General features: G+C 47.1%; 1 non-coding gene across 1 annotated transcript; it reads left to right on the top strand.

Annotated features, from left to right (window-relative positions):
* The first annotated feature begins 2,334 nt into the window (after positions 1-2,334).
* Positions 2,335-2,427, top strand: TRNAI-UAU (transfer RNA isoleucine (anticodon UAU)). The gene is given in 2 exon segments: positions 2,335-2,372; positions 2,392-2,427. It is a non-coding gene; the product is annotated as a tRNA-Ile (tRNA).
* The last annotated feature ends 22,502 nt before the right edge of the window (positions 2,428-24,929 follow it).

The raw sequence follows: 24,929 nt of genomic DNA on the forward strand, positions 1-24,929 counted from the left end.
CACTATGTATGGGTCCACAACTTTCTTGTTTATTAGGAAATTAACCTCTTCCATTTATTTATTTTTAATTTTTTAAAAATGTTAATTTATTTTTGAGAGACAGAGCAGGAGTGGGGCAGGGTCGGAGAAAGGAGACACAGAATCCAAGCAGGCTCCAGGCTCTGAGCTGTCAGGATAGAGCCCAACGTGGGCCTCCAACTCATGAACTGTCAGATCGTGACTTGAGGCAAAGTCAGATGCTTAACTGAGTCACCCAGATGCCCCATCCTTTCAATTAAAAACATTTTTTTTAATGGTTATTTATTATTGAGACAGAGAGAAACAGAGCGTGAGTGGGGGCAGGGCAGAGAGAGAGGGAGACAGAATCGGAAGCAGGTTCTAGGCTCTGAGCTGCCAGCACAGAGCCCAACGCAGGGCTCAAACCCACAAGCTGTGAAATCATGACCTGAGCTAAAGTCAGATGCTTAACCAACTGAGCCACCCAGGTGCCTCATTCTTTTCAACTTAAAATTTAAGAATCCAGGGGTGCCCAGCTAGCTCAGTGGGTAGAGCATGCAGCTCTTAATCTCCAGGTAGTGAGTTCGAGCCCTGTATTGGGTGTAGAGATTACGTTAAGTAAATACATTTTAAAAAATAATAAAATAGAATTTTAAAATGTAAAAAGTTATTCCCACCTCAGGGAAACCATGCAATTACCTTACAGTCTGTTCCAACTTATTCATTTCAAAGTCTCACTCTCCACTGCCCTCCAGGTACCCTGGACTTGGCCAGGCATGCTCCAAGACCCCTAATCCTGGCACGCTGTAAACATCTCTGCATCCTACTACCTGCCTGGTGCCTGATGGGATGTCGCAGGGGTGTTGACCATCTCCCTTTCTGAGCTCTTGCTCTGGACGTGTGTCTCTTACAGTTCAAACCGATCTGGAGAGTCTCACCTCTTTTCTCTGCGTAGGCTCCTGGTATTGAGCTTCCCAAAAATATTAGCTTTGGGAGGCCTCTGCCTTGCACAGAGCCTGTTACTATCTCCTCATTGTCTGCCTGATCAATCTAATAAATTCTACTTGAATTTCAGGCCTTTTTACAATCCTACTGCTTGACACTGTCACCCTACCATCAAAGTGTCTACATACCTGATCTCTGTTCTGCCTCCCATCACTTGTTCATACCAGATCCCCAACCTATTATCAGAGCGTTCTGTTGTTGCATCTTCTGTTCCTGTGGGCAAGTCACCATCAAAGTGTCTACATACCTGATCTCTATTCTGCCTCCCATCACTTGTTCATACCAGATCCCCAACCTATTATCAGAGCGTTCTGTTGTTGCATCTTCTGGTTGTGGTCAACCAAACATGGTAACCAACACGCCAGCAGAGACCCAGGAGACAATCTAGAGGCAACGCTGGAGGAAGACAGAGGGGGTGGGTGGTCCTTTGTGGAGGTGGCTGCAGCTAACCCCCCAGGGGGATGCAGGTTCCTGGCAGAATGAACAATTAGGTTCAAAAGGCACAATGCCTAGAGCCCGCAAAACGTTTACGTTTTAAATCCTTTAGAAGTCAGAAGAAAAATAAAATAATCATGATGTAACAATAAATCCAGCCTGGATTCTATTTGTCTTTATTTTGCGGCAGTAAAATATAATTTAAAAACAATTTTAATGGAGGAAGGGGCCCACGAAGACAAAAGTCCTTAGTTATAATTTGGCCTTAGGTACAGTGTTACACTGTTTTTCTTTTTTTTTTTTTTTAATAAAGAACTGGATATGCAGGTTTTTGTATGAAACATCTTGATTTTAAATATTAGGAACTAGTTTTAAAATTAAACGTGTTGTGGCCCAACCAAACACGCGCGGCTTAGCCTGCACCCTCTCGAATGCCCGTGGCTTCAGACAAATTCGGGGACACGCTTTGTGCCTGCGCTCGGGATGGACAAGGGAGCGCGAAAAACCTCCCGGCAGGCCACGCTCGGACGCTGAAGCCCCCGCCCTCTCGGGTCCTGGAGTCCCCGCCGGCGGAGGCCGCCCTCGGCCCACCCCCGCCCCCGGGGCGGCCCNGCGGCGCCGGGGCTCCTCCCCCCGCGCTGCCCAGTGAGGCAGGCTGCACTTATTTCAACCGCCCAGTGGCCTGCCCGTCACCGCCCAGCCGGCCGGCCCTCCTTTCCGGAGGGAGACCCTCGCAGGAGTCCCCACTCTCTCCGCCTAGGGCCACGGGGCGTGCAGCTGCTGGCGGCTCCGGGCCCAGACCCGCGCCCGCCGAGCCGCCAGTGCGCATGCTCCGTCGAAGCCCGCACCGGGCCCGGGTGAACCCTGATAGAGCCATCGCGAGGCCGGCTGAGCGGAGCTCCAGTGGCGCAATCGGTTAGCGCGCGGTACTTATACAGCAGTACATGCAGAGCAATGCCGAGGTTGTGAGTTCGAGCCTCACCTGGAGCATGACCCTTTTGGACACTCTCAGCCCCCTTTTATCTCCTTGCCCAAAGAACAAGTTTGTCTCTCTTTAGCGCTCTCAGTTCCCGGCTCTACCTGCGTGCGCGGGTCGCTCCGCCGCAGGCAGGAAGCAGCTCGCACTGGGCGTTTCTTACCCGCCGCGCAAGCTACTTGTTGCCCCCACGCTCCATGCAGCCACTCGAACCCGGACGTCTGCAAACTGCTTCCTCCTACCTCTACTTCCTAGGCCTTTAACGGCATCCAGTCCCCGGCCACGGTAGCGGCGGTGTGGACTGTAGATCCAGGGGCGCCGCACGGGTGTGGGGCCCCGCCTGGACATCGAGGTCAAAAATCTACGGGGCGTGCGCGAGCTCCTGGCGCCGGGAAGAGGTCCGGCTTCCCGTCGGCTGCCCCTCGCCCAGGGCAGGGTGGGGCGTGGCTCCGCGCGCCTTCGGTCGCGGGTCGCCAGCAGGGCGACCACTCCGGGGAGCTGGGGCCAGGGGCTAAGAGCAGGGCTAACNCCTTCTCCGCTCCCCAGGCACGCAGGCCTCCCAGAGCGGACGTGCAGAGTTTGGGATGTGTGCCCTGGCAGTTTCCCTGTCCCCGTTCTGTGCTTTCTCTCCCCGGTGTCAGTCTGCGGTGGTGCAGTTTGCTGGCGGACCGGAGAGCAGACGTCTTCTAGAGTTGTCCGAGTGGTGGGTGTCCTCCTTCCATGCATACCATAAAAGCCAGGTTCAGAAATCCTCCAGAGGAGGGAGAGGGGCAGGAAATCTGTTTTGGTTTTGTTTTTGTTTTTGCAGCCAGCACTCCTCTGAAGCGTGCTAAGGGGTGGGTGGGTGCCCTACACCCCCAGGAGGTGTGGGCGGAGCAGAGAACAAATTTAGTCCGGGTGAGAGTCGTCCCAAACGCGTTCTCCCGAAAGAAAGAGTGGTTTCTGCTGTTTTTATGGACAGGATAGTAGTTAAATCCTGGGGTAGAAATACTATCTGGAGCGTTGAGAGGTAAGACCTAAAAAGCTCAGGGAAACTGGGTGGAGGGTGGAGTTCTTGTTCATCTCTACTACTATCCCCAGCCTCAGATTGAGGATGGAGAGCCTCATGCCCACTGAAATGCGAGAAAGTCTGCCCTTCTCATCAATGCTGAGGCCAGGCCCTCATCCAGTGAGAGCCTTCTGCTTACAGGTTCAGCCTCAGCAGATGGTGAGAAGTCTAGCCCAGGCCTGGAGACAAGTATCTGTCCATTAATAATAATAATAAGAGAGTTTGCTTAAGTTTAAAAAAAAAAAGTTTTAAGAAATAATTCACATACCATTTTAAAGTATACAGTTCAATGGATTTTAGTACATTCACAGGGTTGTGCAGTCAATTTTAGGATATTTTCAGCACCTCAGTAAGATACCCCATATCCTTTACCTATCACCACTGGCTCCCCACTCCAGCCTTAAGCAACCACTAATCGACTTTCTATCTGTATACATTTTCCTAGTGTGGACCTTCATCTGAATGGAATCCTAGAACGCGTGGTCCTTTGTGACTGGCTTCTTTCAATTAGCCCAGTGTTTTCAAGATTCATCCATGTTCTACCCTGTATCACTACTTGATTTCTTTTTATAGCTGAATAATATTCCATTGTATGGATTCTCTTTATTTTTGAACAATGGTGAGAAGGTTGGCATTTTAAAAAGAAAATTTCCTGAAAGCTTTTTTTTTTTTAAAGGAGTTGATTGTAAAATACACAAAGCATAAAAATAGTTAGACTTGCTAAGTGTGTTTCTGACTGTCACAGGCTGTGAGAACTGGTCGGATACTTTTGAGAGCTGAGCACAGAGCAGGTTCACCATGTGGACAGAAAGAAATGAACGTAAGATCATTCTGCACAACTTCCCATTCAGGTCGGAATCCCTTCTACAGAACCCCAACTCCTAGTTGAAAACTTCTGGCATCAAAATGTCTTTTCTTCGCAAGGCAACCCATGTCACTTTCTGTCAACTCTCAAGGTTAGACCTTTCTCTTAAATATTGTTTCTGTCCCTGTTAGTTATTGTTGGAATGGCGGTGCTTTGGGGAGCTCTTTTTCTAGTTAAATGGGGGAGGTGAGAAGGAAGGAAGTGAAATTAGTTGCCCTTCTTTATTTAGTCTAGAAATCCCCTACTAGGAAGTTAGTAGTGGGTTATAAACAAACAAATAGGCGACTGACAGATTTGTAATTATGACATTGTAATATGACATTGATTGGATTTTTAAAGCCCATGATAGGTGACAGAGATCAAGCCAGGATAATTTGGGAAAACACTTTAAAAACCATACGGTACCATACAGATGGGAGGAGGTGGCACTATTAACACCACAAGATTGGTGGATCAGGCCGGTGTATGATGTAGAGTGGCTTTAAGGAGGAAGATGTGTAAGTACAAGGTGGACGAACTTGGAGGGTGGGGTGAAGTTATAGGTGATCTCCTTCAAGAGCGGAGCCTGACACACCCCGGGCTGACATTAACTTTATAGTTACTTTGGATGCAGATAGGCTTATTGTGCATGACACAAAGCTGGAAGGAAGTACAAATTCCATGGAATTTGGAGGACAAGTAGAGACAAATGTTTCTGACAAACAACAATATGCAATTTGACAGAGATAATTGTATGCCTGTGTTCAGTTCAGAGTTCAATGTGGGGGATGTCTGGCTTGACAGCTGTTTCCATGTAAGGGGTCTGGGGCTTTCAGATGTAGGCGACCCCGGTTGTCCCGGCGTGTGACCCAACTGCTAACGACGTCAACAATTATTAATGCCTCCCAGTACTGTATAAGGCATTACGTGGTGTGGTGTCAGAGAGCACAAAACAGCAGTCCGTGGAACAAATCGAGCCTCCTGACAGGTTTTGTTCGGCTTTCTAGCACTGAGTGGCCAAGCATTTGAACAATTGTTAAGCATTTGCCTACATGTTGGGAGATTTTACTGAAATGTCCAAATTTCAACTTTCTAATGAAAAGTCAGAAAAGTTGGCCATCTGGGGCCCCTGTTCCCACATGGCAACATTAGTAGTGGGCATGCGGTCTTCTGTTCACCAGGGTCTCCCCACTCTCCATGAATCCTCGGCACACAGGTGGGCGCCAGCTGCCACCGCTTTCACCTGCTCACTTTCCTGTTTTCTTAACCCCTGGCTCCTTTCTCCCCTGTGCACCTTGCAGACACTGAACCTGGGGTCTCTGTGTGGATCAGGGAGGGAATCTTCTGCTGAACTCTCAGTAAGTCAGAACTGGCCCCAGGGCTGCAATCTGTATGGAGACAGCCTATTTAAAATTCAGACGACATGATACTCTACATAGAAAACCCGACAGACTCCACCAGAAGCCTACTAGAACTGATCTAAGAATTCAGCCAAGTTGCAGGGTACAAAATCAACATACAGAAATTGAATGCATTTTTATACACCNTGGAAGATAATAAAGTAGCAGAGAGACTGTATTTACCCTCCCACTCCCTGTATCCATCTGTATTACTTCTAAGGATCATCAGCATTGTTTCCTCTGTACATTTCCACAACATTTTCCTCTACCCCTGTACCGTGGCCACTGGAATATTTTCAAGGAAATCCCAGATATGGCTTAATTTAACTTGTGAACACTTCGGTAGGTATACCCAACAGTTGACCACTATTTAAAAAAAGCATAACCGCAGTATCATTATTACACCTTGTAAGATCAATACTAATAAATCTCCTACATCACCTAATGCGCAGGCGCTGTTCAAATCCCCACACTTATCTCTGGTATTTTTTTTCAGTTGGTTTGATTGATCAAGATCCAAACAAAATCCACACATTGCATTTGACTAACATATCTCTTAAATTTCTCTTAATTGATACCAGTTCCCTCTCTCCCTACTCCCTTTTATGATATTATTTGTTGATCTGTCGAATTTGCTGCCGATTTTGGCTAATTGCACCCTCAAGGCATCCTTCAACAGGTCCTTTGATCCCTCCTGATAATTAGCTCTAGAAGCTCGATAATATTCAGATTCAATTCTTTTTTGCAAAAATATAGGTGGTACTATGTACTATTGCATCATAAGAGAAAGTACATAATGTTCCACATTTCATGATGTTAATTTCATTGATGACTTCAGATGTAGTCAACTTAATCCATCCATTATTAAATTATGCACCAGCCTCTAACCTAATGGTTTCAGCAGCCATAGATGCTCTTTGTCTAGACTTATTATTTTATTAAGGATTACACAATAGTGATGTTCTAATTCTATTATTCCTTCTGTATTTATGACTATGATTCTAAAAAAAAAATCCCCCCTTTTTTCCTATTGACAATTTGATTTTCCTCAAGCACGATTCGCTTTAGAAAAGCATGGATAATATTGTTTGATTCTTTTCATTTTTCTACTAGTCTTCAAGAATAATGAGTTGATGCCCTAGCAACTCCTAAAGGTGACCAATTAGTTTTTTATTTTACAGGTGTTTTTGAGTGATAGTTTACATACAATCAGCTACAGTAATGATGTTGAGTAGCATTTGAGTGCTGATTAGACATTCATATATCTTCTCTGGCGAATTGTCCATTCAAATCTTTTGCCCTTTGTGTGTGTGTGTGTGTGTGTGTGTGTGTTTTCATTACTGAGTTGTAAGAGTTTTTGTATATTGCAGATATAATTCTTCTTTTGGAAAATAATTTCTCCCAGCTTGTGGTTTGGGGTTTTCTTCTTTATTTTTTTGAACTTGCTCAACATGGGGCTTGAACTCATCACCCCAAGATCAAGAGTCACATGCTTCACCAACTGAGCCACCCACATGACCTGGGCTTTCATTTTCTTAGTGGAGTCTCTTCAAGAGAAAATTTTTAAAATTTCGATGAAGTTCAAATTGTCATTTAAAAAAAAGTTATAGATGGTACTTTTGGTGTCATAGCTAAGAAATCTTTGTGTAACTCAAGCTCACCAAGATTATATTCTATGTTTTAGCTCTTACATTTAGGAGTTAATTTTTGTGTGTGATGTAAGTAGAGGTCTAACTTTTTGTGTATGGATATTCAATTCTGGCACCATTTATTGAAAAGCATAGCCTTTCCTGATTGAATTGCTTTGACATTTGGTCAAAAATGAATTGACCATAAAAATGTGTTGCTCTTTTGCTGGACTCTCATTCTATTCTATTGACCTAAATGTCAGTGTGGTTTTATGCCAACACCACACTGTATTGGCTACTATGGGTTTGGAAACCAGATAATCTAAAAGAATTTTGTTCTTTTTCAAAACTGTTTAGGCCGTTCTAGGTTCTTTACCTTTCCATATAAACTTTAGGATCAGCTTGCCATTTTCCATGAAAACATCCTGAGACTTCTACAAGAATTCCATTGAATTTCTTGATCAATTTAGGAGAATTGCCTAATTAACCCTATTGAGTCTTCGGATTCCATAAATAAGGTACACCTCTCTACATATTTAGACCTTTGATTTCTTTCGGCAATGCTTTGTAGCTTTCAGGGTATAAGCCTTGTATTATCTCTTTGTTAAATATTTGGCAGAATTCACTAGTGAAGCGCTGTGTGGGTCTGCAATTTTCTTTGTGGGAAGGTTTTACTTTTTAAACCTATACATTTAATTTATTTAATAGATATGGGATTATTACCTATTGTTGAGTGAGCTTCAGTATTTTGTGTTTTTCAAGAAATTTGTCTGTTTCATTGAATTTGTTCAATTTATTGGCGTAAAGTTATTCATAATATTCCCTTCTTGTCTTTAGGATTTATAGTGATGTCCCTGCAAATTTCTGATACTGGTAATTTATGTCTTTTCTTTTTCTTTTCTTCTTTTTTCCTGATCAGTCTGATGAGAAGGTTTTCCCTTTATCTTTTTCAAATATCCAATTTTCAGTTTCATTGATTTTCTCTGTTGTTTGCCTGCTTTTCATTTGATTCCGATATACGGGAAGAGAATGCGTATCGTGCTGTTGTCGGGAAGAGTGTTCTGTCAATGTCAATGATACCACACTGGTTTCTAGTGTTGCTCAAGGCTTCTACATCTTTGGTTTTCTGTCTACTTGTTCCGTCTTTGAGAGAAGGGCATGAAAATAAGCAACGACAATCCTGGATTTTTCTGTTTCTCCTTTTAGTTCTACCTTTTCCTGCTTCATGTAGTTTGTGACTCTGTTATTGGGCTACATCAGTGTTTAGGACCGTTATGTTCCCATGATTCATTTGCTCTGCTATCACCTTTGATGTTTGATCTGTCTCACGTTTGGCCAGAGAAAGTGCCATCCAGTTGGCTCCTGAGTCTTTTTGACATAATCTTAGATCTTTGATAGTCTTCTTGTTCCCAGCCTGACAAGATATTCCAAAACACATTTTGTACTCTTCTTTCTTCAATCCTGGAATCAGCCGTTTCTCCTAGGAGTCTGCTTCTTTTTGTTGGGAAATGTTTAGGAGATCACAATCTGTGTGCAAGAGTTGATTATTGCTACTCTGGTTGTCATGTTTTCAAGGCCCTTTCAGTGGACAGAACTAGGAAATGCATACTTTTTAAAAAGAGAAAAATACAGGTGCAGGCTGGGTGGCTCAGTCAATGAAGCGTCTGACTTTTGATTTTGGCTCAGGTCATGATCTCATGGTTGGTGAGACTGAGCCCTGCACCAGGCTCTGCCCTGACAGCAGGGAGCCTGCTTGGAATTCTCTCTCCCTCTCTCTGCTCCTCCCCTGCTCTTGCACATTCTCTCTCTCTCTCAAAAACAAACAAACAAAAAAAGGGGGCTGGGTGGGGGGCACCTGGGTGGCTCAGGTCATGATCTCATGGTTCGTGAGTTCGAGCCCCACATCATACTCTGTGCTGACAGCCTGGAGCCTGGAGCCAGCTTCAGATTCTGTCTTCTCTCTCTGCTCCTCCTCCCCACCCCCGGCGTGTGCTCTTTCTCTCTGTCTCTGTCTTTCAAGAATAAACATTAAAAAAACATTAAAAAGAAAAACCCAAAAGCTATGCCATTCCTCCAATTTCACTAACAGTATATTCTGCAGATCATTTTAGTATTGCAGATAGAACTCTTCCTCCTTTCTTAGTACGGCAGCGTGGTGCTCTGTTGATGTGGGTGGACCACTGTTTCTTCAGCAGGCCTCTACTGAGGAACACTCGGGTGGTTTTCATCTTCTGGTCCTGTAGGTGCTGATGCAATGAAGAGATTTATTCACATTGCTTTACTCACAGTGTATCTTTGAGATAGGTTCTAGATGTGGCAGTGCTGGTCCAAGGGGTAGATATCTATCTATAAAACATAGATAATTAGTAAATAATAATTTATCTATCTATAAAACATAGATAATTAGTAAATAATAATACTAATTATAAATTATAATAATTTATATCTATATCTATCTATAAAACATAGATAATTAGTAAATAATAATTTATCTATCTATAAAACATAGATAANCACAAGTGCCCTTTGTTACATATAATTTATAATGTTCTATAGTATGATGTTCTCTGTAAGATATATATTGCATATCTATTTTATATACAAGGAAAATTGTGCCGATGTGTGAAACCACCTTTAAAGAGGGCTTCTGATGTGATCATCCCTGAGTATAAGGCTTCTAGAATCCACCTCACGAGTGCAGTGGCTGAAATGCGGGGGTTGATAGATGCTGGTAGGGCATTCACTTTTTCTCCACTTCCGGGGGCCCCACGGAATGCCTGTCCCCAACACTTCCTGGAGGCTCTGACATAAGACATAGCTGGCACGATGGAAGTCACCTCAGCTTTCAGGGGTGGCCTGGAGACAACGCCANGCTCTTTTTATTTTATTTAATTGGTTGTTATTGTATAATCTGAATAGTCCCTAATTGTGCTGATTTTTTAAAACAGTTTTGTTCTCTTGTAACCACTTCATTCCTTTACACACACCCCCTTGTGAATGAGGATGTGCTTTTTCTTTAAAAGTTTAATGACAGGGGTGCCTGGGTGGCTCAGTCGATTGAGCATCCAACTCTTGATTTCAGCTCAGGTCATGATCCCAGGGTCGTGTGTTCAAGCCCTGCATTGGGCTCTGCACGGAGCATGGAGCCTGCAAGATACTCCCCCCCCACCGCTGGAGCGCTCTCTCTAAAACAACGTTGATGACACCATTCCCTCCGTACTTTGTCTTTTACTTCCTCTTAGCCTTCTTTTAACTTTTTCTTCTGAATTTATTTTTATCCCATTGATTTTCTTCTCCTTCTTAACGTAAATGGTAAAACTTGATTCTCTTTAAGTGTTTTTATGCTCCCTGCTGGCTGGCTGGCCCCTGGGAGCACAGGCAGGTAGCTGGGGTGGTGCCCACGCCTGGGGGAAAGCCAGGTGGGCTGTGGAGCTTCCCTCCCTCCATTGGTCCCCAGTCTTTCCCCACCAAGTCCTTGATTCCACAACGTTAATGTTAATGATCTGGGGGACTAGATGCCCCTCCCACTCCCATGAGATTAAGCCATTCATGATGACTACAGTTGAAACTCCAAGGAATCTGGATCCTGGAGAAAAGTGGGCTGGAAAGGGATGTATGTGCTGCTTTCAAATATCTGTGAGAGAAGTCAACATACTCACTGTTGACCTAGAAGAAAGAACATGAACTTAGAACCACAGCCCAGGGGTGATGATAAGGAAGGGCATTTATTTTTAAAACGATCTGCGGGCTCCGTTGAGAAATGGGATGGGTTGACTGGTGAAGGAGTACGTTTCCCAGCTTCACAGGTGATGCAGCAGGAGCTTGGATGTTGTAGAAGACAATCTTGCACTGGTGGTGCGGCGGTGCGTGAGTGAGGCTTCCAAGATCTCTTTTCGCTTTAAAATTCTTACTTTTGTTTTCAGAAAATGAGATTGTGCAATAGATTCTGTTACTATGTTCCCAGCATCTATTTCCCCCTTTCTTCTATTTACAACGTACTGTGCCCCTCTGCACATGACGGGGACCCTCCACCAGCCTGGACCAGGCATACTACCAACTGCACGCTGATTGGTTCAGAGATGGGCACGTGACTCAGAGTGCTACACGCCCCACCCCCCCATCACAGTTTCTATCTTGAGCTATGTGGGAAGAGGCCTTTTCTCTTTCTGTTTAGCGACATAAAAAATAGAAATCTAGAGCTTCCTGCTGCCTGCAGCAGGTGTCTTTCTAGCAGTCATTCTTCTGGCTACTTGGCCTGCCAGAAAGAAGGCTCCATTTAATGAGACAGGGAGAAGAGATTAAGAGGTCTGAAAGTGTTTGCATCTCTGATTCTTAAGATTAGCCTTACCAGTTCTCTTCCTGTGGTTTGATTGTGAGCACTGGAAAAGTACCCTTTTGCTTTAGCCAGTCAGACTTGGGTCTCTGTCACTTGTAACCGAAAGGGGACTTTTAAAAAAATGTTTATTTATTTTTGAGAGAGAGTGACAAAGGTGCAAGCAGGAGATGGGTAGAGAGAGAGGGAGGCCCGGAATCTGGAAGCAGGGTCCAGGCTCTGGGCTGTCAGCACAGAGCCGGACTCAAAGCTTGAACTCACGAACCATGAGATCATGACCTGAGCCGAAGTCATTTGCTTAACCGACTAAGCCACCCAGGTGGCCCCCCAAAATGGGTCTTGACTTGATGCGATTGTTATTGTACAAAACATCATTTTACACTGATGACCAATTTTTCAAATTTATTTCTTCCTTTTTGTTTTTTTGAGAAAGAGAGAGCGAGCGAGCAAGAGAGAGAGTGAGCACAAGCAAGTGCCCACAGCAGGGGAGGGGCAGAGCGACAGGGAGAGAGAGAATCCCAAGCAGGTTCTGCAATGTCAGCGAGGAGTCAGATGTGGGGCTCGAACTCACTTACCATGAGATCATGACCTGAGCTGAAACCAAGAGTCCGATGCCTAACTGACAGAGCCACCAGCCACCACCAATTTTTCAAATTTCTTAATGAGAATTCCTTTCAGAAAGAAAAGGCGGCATCTACTTACAGTTAAACTAAAAATTACTGCAGTCTTTCACACTATTAAGCTGGCCTGGGGATAAAGCTACTAGAGGGTTCCGTGCCTTTGTACAAAGCCCAGCCCTCTCTATCAGCCTCTCTGCCATCTCCACTTGGATGACCAAGCACAGCACTTGAGGGGCGCATGGGTGGCTCCCTAGGTTAAGATTCTGAGTCTTGGTTTCGACTCAGGCTGTGATCTCACCTTCGTGGGATTGAGCCCTACATCGGGCTGTATGGTGACAGCACAGAGCCTGCTTCAGATTCTCTCTCTCCATCTCTCTCTGCCCCTCCCCTGCTCATGCTTCCTCTCTCAAAATAAATCAATAAACCTTAAAATGAAAATGCATAGCACTTGAGCTTTTCCCTCCCAAGCCTGCTCCTCTCATAGTCTTTCCCATCCCACAAAATGCCCTTGTCATCCATTCACCTGGGTACTAAGTGACACACTGAAGAGGCGGCCTCCCTTGTACCCCCTTGCTTCCCCGTCTCTAACCCACCAGCAAGTCCTGTGTCTCCCTCCAGAACTTCTGTCCATCTGCACTTCCTGTCATCTCCTGCTTGGGCTATGGCAGCAGCCTCTTAGCTGACTCCTTGCTTCCCACTTCTTGATCCTTTCCGGTCCTTTCTCAACACAGAAGCCCGAGTGAACTTGTACTAACCCAAATCAGATTCTGTCATTTCCTTGCTGAAAACCATTGACGACTCCCCACTGCATGCAGAATAAAATGCAAAGGCCTGCAGTGGTCCAGAAGGCCCTGCATGCCCGGACTGGCCCCTGCCCGCCTCTCTACCCTCAGCTCCCGGCATTCTGTCTGTTTCTTGCTTCTGCTTCGGGACAACTCCTTCTCCTGGAACGCTTTCAGCGAAGTCTTAGAGCCATTTCAAGGCTCAAATATCACCTCCTCAGAGATGCCTTTCAACGTGGTGTACTATTTACTACTATATACAGTATTTACCACGGCTATTTGCTATCTAAAATTACTGTGCTTGTATAAATGGTAATTGTTTCTTTCCCATCACTAGGATGTAAATTCAGGGGCCAGGCCAACCGATGCTCGACAAATCATTACTGAATCAATGGGAGGGTAATAGCGGAGCAGCGCATGGGTGCGGGCTGTGAAGCGGAGTAGGCAGTACGTCCCATTGCTGCTGGTTGGCTCGCAGATCCAGGTTTTCTGGAAGTTCGCGGGAGTCTTTCCAGGGTCTGTCATTGCGTGTGTCGTGCCTCAGGTGGCTTTCTGTCTCGTTGATGAGTAGTGTTGCCACCAGAAGCAGAGCGTTGGGGTGGTGAGTGGTGTTGACGAGAATCACCCGGGGAGTGTTGTAATGCAGATTCCCGGGCCCAGCGAAGCCCCAGGGCTGGACTGCGGGGAAGGGAAGGAGGGGGCCGTCAGCTCCTCCAGGTTGGCCCGGGACATCCCCAGCTCGAACACTGAAGGTCCCTTGCTCTCTGAAAATCCACCAGTCCCTGGCAAATCAGGAGGGTTGGTCACTCTAAACAAGGTGTTCAGACAGGCAGAGAGCATCGGATGAAGTTAGCTTGGAATGGTTTTTGGGAATTCCTGAGGTAGAATCATTTCTCATCTTGGGCTTTGGGTTTTGACTGTCCCCTCAGCCCTGCCGTGGGGTAAGTCTGGGTTTTCCAGACACCAGGCTGGGACAGAAAGGAAAGGAAACCATTGTTTCTTGAATACATGCAGTGAACCAGCTGTTGCTCTAGGACCGTTAGTACCGAATGTATTCCCTGGTAGCCTTTTCATTGCACCCATTTTGCAGGCAGGACACTGAGGCTCCTGAGGTTAAGTAATTGCCTGAGCTTAGACATCTGCTAAACAGAGAACATAGGAGTACCAAGTCTCCCTGACATAGAAGCCCAGGCCCTTTCTAGGTGTTTTGCTTTGTGTATGGGTGTGTGTGTCAGAGAGGTGCCTGGGACCCCAGCTCAACAGTTGTCCTCAGTCCTCAAGGTTGGGGTTCTCCTGTGATCTAGGGAGGGCTTCAAGGACCAGACAGCGAAATAGTTAAGGAAGAGGCAACCACGAAGTTTCTTGGGGTTGCCTCTGGCCTGGCTGCGCAGGTGGCTCTCTACCACGAGGTGGCGCTGTGGCTCTGCCTTAGAAGGCTCCCCCCAGCACTATCACTGGTGCGGAGCCCGCCAAGCGACCAGCCACTGGGCCCTATTTATTCTGCAGCCTGTAGGCAGCCTAGGACCTGTCCACAGCTTTCTGGCTTTCCTGGACTCTGGAAGGACAAGAAGAGAGTGGAAAGGTCAGGAGCTTGGTCAGGAGAAGAGGAGACAGAGTCTTGGTAGTGAGGATGACCAATGAGCACAGCTGTCAGGAGGAGGGGTAGAGATTGCTGGAACTAATTAATGGGTTTATAACACAGGCCCAAATCATCTGCCAGTGCGCACAAAACACATCAGGACAAGGGGACTTGCTCCCCCATAGTGGGAGCGGGGGGTGGGGCTTGGGCAGAGAAGGGGCAACTTTTCTGTCCTACAGACTGTTTTGGCTAAGGAAAGGCCTCAGCTGGAAAGGCTGGGAGGCAGAGGTGGCCGGGGTGTCCCCAAGATGGGGGCAGACGTAGCCCCCAATCATCTGCCTGTTCGTCCCCTGCTGATCACAGGGTATCTTCAGTGAGGGGCATAGGAACGGTCCCCATCCATACTCCAGCTGCCCTGGCCATTTGGGAAAATGGCTTCGAGGATGCTGACCCTCGGGATCCCACTCTCCTACACCTATTGTGTATATCAGGACGCCGGCCTTCTAGATTCTCAGCAAAAAATATCACCACAACAGACTTTTAACTCTTTCTCAAAGCCCATGCCAGCGCCACGTGGTGACTCGCTGTGGATTAGCTGCCTAACAGTGGGTTTGGCCTGCACACTGCTGTCAGAATGTGAAATAGTGTCTGTGCTGTAAAGCCACAGATGTGTCTTGGGCACCTTGTCACTGGGGAGCTGAGCAAAGCCCTCCTGGGGGGAAGGCGTCCAGTGGGGGACCGTGTGGGAGGGCTTTCGGAAAGAGGGGTGCTTGGCAGTGAGACAGGGGAGCAGAAAGCAGAGATGTGGCTGTTGGGTACAAACATAATCAGTTTTACAACCTGCCTTTTCCCTGGTCTCTGGGCTGAGTGTTGTGACAGATATTCCCCTTAGGAATTTTTTAATATTAAATTTTCATTCATCAACTCTTCACATAGAATCAATTAAAATATTTTGTTTCATGTATATTTATAGTGCCTTTCGCCCCCTTTTTAGTTCAATAGGTAGTACAGTCACAGATTCAAAATTCAGCGGGTTCAAAATAAGTAACCTTTTTTAATGTATAAACAAACAACCTGATGTTCCTAACAGAAAAACAGCAAGGACATTAAAAGACAGTTTGTGGACAAAACGTGTCACGGTGTCACCCTTACTGTTGCAAAAACTCTCCCCAGCCCCCCACTCCCGGATTTCGAGAACTTTTTGACACAGAAGTTTCAACTTAAAAAAATTTTTTTTTACGTCTTAATTTTATTTTGAGAGACAGAGACAGAGAGCGAGTGGGGGAGGGGCAGAGAGAGAGGGAGACACAGAATCAGAATCAGAAGCAGGCTCCAGGCTCTGAGCTGCCAGTACAGAGCCCGACGGGGGGCTCAAATCCACGGACTGTGAGATCTTGACCTGAGCTGAAGTCAGGCGCTTAACCGACTGAGCCACCCAGGCGCCCCCAGAAGTTTCACCTTTTTGTTAAGTCAGGTCTTTCCCTGTGTGATCGGTTCTGTGCACAGAAAGTCAGTGCCCGTCCTGAGATGAGTCAGACAGTCTTTTTCTTCAGTTCTTTCTCATGGCTTCCTAGTTTGCTCTCTGACCCTCCTTAGAGATGTTTCTTCTAGTGATGTGATTATGAGACAGAGAAGAGGGCTGGGTTGGCTGGTGGTGCCTTTGGAAGACACCTAGCCTCAGACACCAGCCCTGGTTCTGGACCGTCCATCATCGCCCCATGTGGCAGTTTATCATGGCGAGACAAGCAGGCTGGGAGGGACTAGCCTCTGGAAGTGGACCTTCGTGCTGGAGAAGAGGGCCTGAAGGAGCTGACCCTGCCATGAGGACTTGGGATGGGGCAGACTCTGGTCATGTCTGAGCGCCCTTGTCAGCTCATCCCTGGGCACAGGGAGTGGATTGTGGGCAATTCTGGAGGACAGCCTGTGACTTGAGGAGTCCTGCCCACCCGACTGTGGGGCAGAGCTGGAATCCAGACACTGAAGACGTGGGAACCAGGGAAGACATAGACTGAGAACTCTGAACAGGGACCAAGGTGGGCCCTGGAGGTGGACCTTCTGGGGGATGGAGGAGCTGAGTTAATCAAGACAGGCATTGGTCAAGGTTGCCCTGGTAGCCAGCCTGCCCTTGGCATTTCAGAATATGGAGCTGCAGTAGCTGAAATGGTCCGTGCAGTAATGTGTGTGTGTGAATCCTTAGGAAACAAAATCACTGTGGGCATGTATCAGGCCCTGAGCCAACTGTAAGGGGGTCATTACTTCCTGGGGCATCGGTCCCAGAAGGAAGATGTAGATGCCCCCTCCCTCCCTTACCCCATCTCCCTGGATCTTGGAGGAGATCAGCCTCATCATAAGGGGGCCCCTCTGGTTCCAAATGCTCCAAATGTTGCCGTTAAGCCATCCCCCCATCATGCGACTTCAGATGGTATTCTGCTCATTCTAGGGCATCAGTTTCCTCATCCATAAAACGAGATGGTGATCCTGCTCCAACCTACAAACCAAGGGGCCAAATGAGGGAATAGGCGGGATGCTGTTCTGGAAAAAGGAAAGTGAATCATCTGAGTGCAAGATTCTGAAGTGGTTCCACCCAAGGCCCATGCAACCCAGCTCCACAGCTGGGCTGTCTCTCCCCAAGGCTCCAGCAGGTGGCAGCATTGCGCTCCCTCGTGCTGATCACTACCCCCCGCCCCCCCCCCCCCAGCCTCTCCTCCCAGACACTGGTGTGTAAGACCTTGGACCTCACTCAGTTCACACCCACAGTCCCAACTCCCCTGGTGGAGTGGGGAGGGATCTGAGCAGCCTCTGAGACAGTGGGCCAGGGCTGGGAGCCCGAATGCCCTGGACAGGAAGGGCCTGGAAAGAGAATTAAAATCTTGTTCTTTTCCTTCAAAATAGCACAGACAAGCCAGGAGGAGGAGACCTGGTGTGCATGAGCCCAAGAAGGCTGATGTGCATGCTTGGGCGGAAGGGAGACCTTGTCCTGTTCTGCCATGAGCCGTCCCACACTGAGTGGAGGTGGCAATTTAGGACCCCGAGGCAAGGACTTGCCCTCTGACGGGTCTTTGTCTTTAGCTGGAAAGGCCAGCTGGTATTTTAGCAGGGGCAGAGATGGGTGAGTCCTCTAATTTTGTGTGTGCCAAAGGGTTGAAAATTCACCTCACATTTCAGTTCATCTGTGCAGACAGGAAGTAATTTATTTATTCATCTCTAATGAATGTGGCCTTTCTCCCACCCCCTACCTGATGATTAGTGAGAAAAACAAGAAAATTTTCAACTCAATTTTAACGTCACAGCACCTGATGGTTTAGCGTGTCCTGTTCAGCGATGTTTTGTTTCTCTAGGAGCAAGCGCTTGGTTCTCAGCATGTCTTCCCGAGCTTCTCTCACTAAGATGGTGTCAAGGTGTGTGGACACACAGGGGCAGCTTATGTGGCATTTAGTGGCAGCAAGAAGTTGCCTGGAGTGTGGCATCCTCTGGGTTCCTGGCAAGGTCGCTCGCCCGCCCCCTAGCCAATGATGGCACTTGAAGCTGAGTTTATGTAACTCCTGGTCTGGCCCCTGTTAGTGTGCCCAGGGCCCCCTCATGTCCCTGGCTGACCAGCCCGCTGCACCTGGGCTCATCCTCGCTGCCTCCTGGAAGGCCTCCCAATGATCCAGCAGTAGTGTCACTTCTGTGCCACCAGGGTCCCAGTGGCCAACTGGCTCACAACTTGGCAGCCAGGCCTGTGGGAACCGAAGTTCGCTTGTGAAGCCAAACTACCGAGTCCTGGCGTCAGAGGCCGGGCAGGTTCATAGCAGCCCTCCAGTTCAGACGGGAGACCAGGGCAGGGGTCCTCACTGGGGTTCCTTCTCTGGAGCAGAGCCGGACCGGACTGCTTAAGTCCCCTTGTGCTTTCCTCCCAATGCCTTCCTGCTGTCCCCTGGGCAGGAAGAAGAGGAGCAGAAAGCCCTTTCTTCTCTTGCCTGGGCATCTGTTACATAAAACGCCACAGTCACACCCAAGAAGAGAGATGAAGGAAGGAATCCAGAAAATATGCCCTGAAGAGAACAGCCTGGTTTAGAAGACTTTTGACCTAATATAATCATATTTTTCCTGTCAGATGCCAAACGTCACAGTATTTTTTCTTCTGCTCATTCTGTCTACATCAAACCTTCATCTTAGTCTCTCTTCAGGCAGAGATGGATGCCTCAGGCCAAGGAAGATGAAGGTCATGAACTCATAGGGCAAGAAAGAAAAGCGCATTCATACATTTTCAAATGTCCTTTTATGCTTGAAATGTTACTAACATTGGACAACGGAACCACAGGAAACATGACAGGTAAAATGTGAAGGGTTTCTCCACAGGGACAATTCACTATCTTGCCTGCGTTAGACTCTGTCCTTCCGGGGAGGATACATTGGGAGTCAGAAGGAGCTTCCACTCAGCAAAAAGAGGCGCACGCTGTGAAAAGATGGCTCAGCCCAATGGGAATCCTTCCTGAGCTCCCCGCGTGCCTGGGCAAGACCAAGGCTGGAGACGAAGGCTGTGATTGGTGGGCTCCTCTCCGGGCCCCTCATTGGCCCACTCCTATTGGAGGAGAGAAGAGACCAGCAATTCAAGCTAACTGGGAGCCTGGGAAAGAGGGACTCGGGGGAGGGTATGATTCAGGTCCTCCTTCAGTGCTGTGGGCGCGTGGACTACGGTATGAACCTTTATCTTTCACACGGCTGACTCAGGAAGGGGGTCTCACAGGGGAGGGCTGATAGGCCACACTCACGGGTACTCACTGGCACATGTGGCTGCACACATGCTCCGTTGCTCACGTCATGTGTCCTGTGAATACCAGTAGAACTCTCAGAGCAGTGCCTGACACAGTGAGCATGCAATAAATGCCAGCTGCTGTTACCATCCGGGGCACCACCAAAAGTTCTCTTAAACATACCTAGAGAGACACAGACACCCAGGTGTGTACATCCGCATGCTCAAAGACGTATAGACACCTGTAAATCTTTACACCGAAGCCCTTGAATCTCTGCTGTACATGTGGATACGGTCATACATGGTAACGCTGACTAACACCTATCGGAAATGTACTACCCAATAGGTATTGTTCTCACACTATCCAAGAGGGGTAAGCAATTGAATCCTTACAACAACTTCACGAATTGGTATTGTTATTGATGTCAGTTAACAGATGGGTGAATTGGGTCACACAGAGGTCAAGGTCACACAGCTAGTAATTGGTAAACTTGGGATTCAAGCCTAGGAAGTCTGGCCTCAGAACCCACACACATAACTGCCTGCTGCTCTGCTGTCTTTCACACAGATGTCCCGGGTGCAATCACAGACCTTCCCACAAATGTGAAGAAAGCTCTGCATGTAGGTGGACGCACTGCTGTAGTCATAGGACACATCACAAGGTGTGGGATCCCTGCAACATGCATACTGAACCATGGCCCTGAACCTTGCAGAACCTTCTAGCCTTCTGAGTCAATGGCCTAATTTGGTAATTCTCAGTGAGTGAGCTTTCAAATGGCTCCAAAAACGCACCAGCTATAGTGGGTGCTGGGTTCACAGCCCCCACCCCATTTGGGGGGCTCAGCGTGGTTTGAGGGAGGAAGCCGGATGTACCTTCACCTCCAGGGACCAAATCACATTTTGGCCTTTCCTGAGATCTCAGGACCCCTGGCCTCTTCCACCCCCTTGTCCTTAGTGAGTGCAGGATACTGCCTGGACCATGGTCTTAAGTCCTTGTGCTTGCCCAAGTCTGGTTCTTGTTCTTCACCTCCATCCCAGAGACAGGCGCCCCCCGCTGGAGGCTTTGAGGTGAGTCCAACAGGGAAGTCCCTCGGCTTCCTAGGCCTGGGGGAGAGCTCTCTGCAAAGGAGAGGGCAAGGAGCTGCCTTGATGGCATTCCTTGGCTTCTTGCTGAGTGGACGCTGTGCAGGATGTGGGCTTTGGTCCAAGATCAGGCTTGGGCAGGTGGTGAGGAATAATGGTCTCAAAATGTTAGAGAGACCTAGGGACTTTGAGTATGTAGTCCAGTCCCCTCATTTTATAGGCTAGAAACCGAGTCTCTGAGATGGGAAGGGATGTGCCTGCAAATCTTCAACCTTAAGTCTTACCTCCAAGTCCAAAGTTCAGTGTGTCATAGGATGAGGCTCCATGGGGGGCAAGACAAAGGCTTCCTGTGTGTACAAGTTACAGAAATCCAGGCAAACCAGAGTCACCGGCATCCAGAGTCACACTTCCTTGCCTTGGGTGGCTGACTACAATATTAATCGGGACCCAAGAAGACCTTTTAAAAATTATTTTGGCTGTTGTGTGGGAGACACCTCTGTACCTGGCCAGGGTACTGGCTCTGAGCCACACGAAGACTTTTGGCTTGAAGAGATCTGAGTGCGCCTTAATGTATCTACATTTAACTGGGAAACAATCCTCACGAAAGTCTGCATTGGCCCCGTGTTTCTCCTGGACTGTTTTCTCTGCTGGCAACCATTAACACTGACACTTCCTGTGTGCCAGGCTCTGTTCTCAACACTTTGCCTGTGCTACTCATTTAATCCTTCCCCAGCCCAGTGATGCAGGCACTATGATCGTGCCATTACCACCACCACCATCATCACCACCATCATCATCATCATCATCTTCCCCATTTTATTGATTAGGAGACTAAGGTACAAAGGGATTAAGTAATTTGCCTGAGGCTTCCAGATTAGAAAGGGGGACTCAAAAGCAGGCAATGCCCCCTCCACACCAGAGCTGTGAGCCTGATCTTCCAGCATACGGTCAGCCATCTTCCCTGACTGCTCCCCTAGAAAGTTCTGAGAGTCTCATGCCCAAGAACCCCCTATAACAGTAAGGAGAGCCCAGGAAGGTAAAGAGCTGTACACAGGGCCCAGACATGTGCAGTCTTGGGACCCGATCATCTACTGCACAGTCCTGCAGAACTGAGACCTATGTGTGATCCTGACCACACACATGTCCGGCTCTCCTGGCCTTCGAGAAGGTCTACAGCTACTTCCACCTGCTCAACTCCACCTCCTTGTCCTCCATTCTCTTCTCCCCACTTGACACTTTTGACCAACATGGGGACAGATCCTTTTTACCTTAAGTTTGCCAAGAAAAGATGAGGATTTTCCAGGTATAATGAGTAGAAGGAAACCATGGGGGAAAGGAAGACATTTGCAAATGTAAAAATGATTAGACGTAGAAAGCATGGATCTCAGATGCTCACTAGTAGCAAACTCTGACTCTGTTTGACCACGGATCCCTCCTGGCCTAGCATGAGGCCCTGGGCCCAGACCTGAGGGCCTCGAAAGGATGTGATGTTCTCCAGACAAGTCAGGTTTTAAGATGACTCTGGGGAGGGGTTTAGCTCTGTGGTGCTCCCATACCTGGTCCCAGGCCGGGTCAGGCCATTTGGATTTGGCCAGGAGAGCAGTATTGGCTCTGCAGATGGCACAGATCAGCTTCTCAGTACCCCACACCGCTCCCGTGCTCCTTTCTGGTCTTTTCAGGGTGATTGCTCAGTTGTTCCTTCTGGCCTGGATAAGTGCCCCAATTCTCTTCTGGCTATTGCAGTACCTCTGGCTCTCCACCTTGGTCAGGTGCCTGTTATATTAGTTCTAGTGCTTTCCACTCCTGGGGGAAGGCTATAAGTGGAGGCCCACGGGCCATATGTCTAAATATTCAAAAGTTCTAAGTCAAGCTAACAACCTGTTCATTAAAGCATATTCTATCCTTCAACCTTGATGAGTTTACCTTCAAAATAATAAAATTAAAAAGACATTTTTAATGTCTTTTTGTTTGTTTTTTAGATTTGCCTGTTTCTTTTTTTAAAAAATTTTTAATGTTTTATTCATTTCTGAGAGAGAGAGAGAGAGACAGCATGAGCAGAAGAGGGTCAGAGGAGAGGGAGACACAGAATCGGAAGCAGGCTCCAGGCTCTGAGCTAGCTGTCAGCACAGAGCCCAACATGGGGCTCGAACGTACAAACTGTGAGATCATTACCTGAGCCGAAATCGGACGCTTAACCGACTGAGCTACCCAGGTGTTCCTAGTTATGATTTTTATGTGACTGAAAGTTTGCAAAACATTGAAGGCAACTGAATTGAATTATTACTGAGTACATTAGGGGCTCTGTTCATGGGCCAGTGATGTTTGGATAAATAATACAATAAAGACATTTGTAACTTATGAATTAGCATATATTTATTCTTTGAAATTCATTTTCTTGCCTTAATTTCAGCAAAATTAGGCATGATGCTTTTATTTTATTTTATTTATTTTTAAAAATTAAAAAAATATATTTATTTTTGAGAGAGACAGAGACAGAATGAGAGCAGGGGAGGAGCAGAGAGAGAAGGAAACACAGAAGCAGGCTCCAGGCTCTGAGCCATCGGCACAGACGCGGGGCTCAAACTCACAAACCACGAGATCATGATCTGAGCCCAAGTCGGACACTCAACCAACTGAGCTGCCCAGATGCCTCAGTCATCATGCTCTTGTAATAGAGAACTCATGATTTGTGTTCCAGTGAACAGTAATGACCTAAAGGATTAAAAACACAATGTGATTGTATTCAGAGTTGTTTTAGTTAGCTATTGCCATGTAACAAAACACTCCAAAGCTTAGTGGTTTAAAGCAATAGTAAAGATGATTTTATTACCTCTCATGGTTCTGTGGGTTGACTGGGCTTAGCTGAGCATTTCTTCTGCTGCTTTGCTTGGAAATTCTCATGTGGTTGTGGCCAGCTGGTGGCTGGCGCTGGAGTCATCAAGAGGCTCAATTGAGGTGCTGGGATGCCTGGTCCTTTCCTCCTTCTCATATGACCTTTTGGTCTTTCTCTGTCCACATGGTCTCTCTTGTAGTAGCTGGGCTTCCCACGTGGTAGCAGGACTCACAGAAGTGAGTATTCCAAAAGGGAGGAAGAGGAAGCTCCTAGTCCTCTCAAAATCTACATCCAAAACGTACGCCACATATACCCACTGTGTTCCATGTGTTAGCATGAGTCACCACCCAGCTTCAGTGTGGGTGACCACACAGGGTCCACATAAATACCAGGAGGCTTGCTCCCTGGGGCCTTCTTTGGAGACCAACTACCACAGTGTTGGAAGTGAGTGTTGTAACAAAAACTTAAAGCCCGTGGCATTTGCTTTGGGACAGTTGGGGGGGCAGAAGCTGAGGAACGTTGGGTAGAAACTGAAGTCTTGAAACATAGTAAGGAAACTGTTACTGGAGGCTGGAGAAAAGGGGACAGAAGCTATTCACTGGCAGAAACATGTGAGACCATCCCCTACAGTAGGAAAACAGAAAGGGTGCCTATGAATTTGTATGCATCTAACACCAGTTCCAAGCAGAATGTTGAAAGTGCTAATTGGCTTTTTCTAGCTGGCTCTGATAAAATAGGAAGATTGAGATGAACTAAAGAAGTTTTGGGGCAGAATTAGTAAATCTAAGGAGGTCAGGTCTGTATTCTAGCCAGCAAAAGGCTCAGAAAGCAAGGACTAGCCTCAGGGCAAAGAAAATCCTGGGTGCTGCCAGTAAAATGTGGTCTCAGGTATAGCGAGAGGTGTGGCCAGAAGACCTTTGTGAAGACCTCAGAACTATTTAAGGGCATGTGTTTAGACCCTTTGGATACACAACAGGACTTCTAAGATGTTAAGAGAGTATCTCTTAGATCTTCTCTGCTGGACAGTGGGATTGAGAACCTCACAGCAAGCTTACGGGGGGCTTAAGGTGAGCGGGGCTTTCTGTTTCATGGATTAGGTTTTAATGTGATATGTAATAAACCCACATGTTTTTAAACTTGTTTTTTTTCCAGCTTGGAGTGAAAGGAACAGAGACAGTTCAAAACGAAGAGTCCTTTTTCATGGGCAAGAAACAGGCTGAGAAATCAATTTGGTTACAAACACTGACCATGTCTTCTAGAATAAGAAGGATAGTTCAGAGTATGGAGCTGAGAGCCACAGACACCCACTGCCAGAGAACAGGACCAGGATCTAATTAAGGAATTGGCCTGAGTTCAGAATTGTACCATACAAGTTTCTTCACCTTTTTAAAAAAATGTTTATTTATTTATTTTTGAGGGAGGTACAGGGGCAGAGAGAGAGAGATGGAGACAGAATCCCAAGCAGGCTCTGCACTGTCAGCATAGAACTTGATGCAAGGCTTGAACTCACGAACTGTGAGACTATGACCTAAACCAAAATTAAGAGTCAGACACTTAACCAGCTGAGCCACCCAGGCAGCCATCTTCTTTTTGAATGAGAGTATCTATTGCTGTTATCCTGTGTTTACCTC

The sequence above is a fragment of the Crocuta crocuta genome, unplaced genomic scaffold (genome assembly GCF_008692635.1).
Source record: "Crocuta crocuta isolate KB4526 unplaced genomic scaffold, BGI_CrCroc_1.0 scaffold118, whole genome shotgun sequence".
NCBI classification, from domain to species: Eukaryota; Metazoa; Chordata; class Mammalia; order Carnivora; family Hyaenidae; genus Crocuta; species Crocuta crocuta.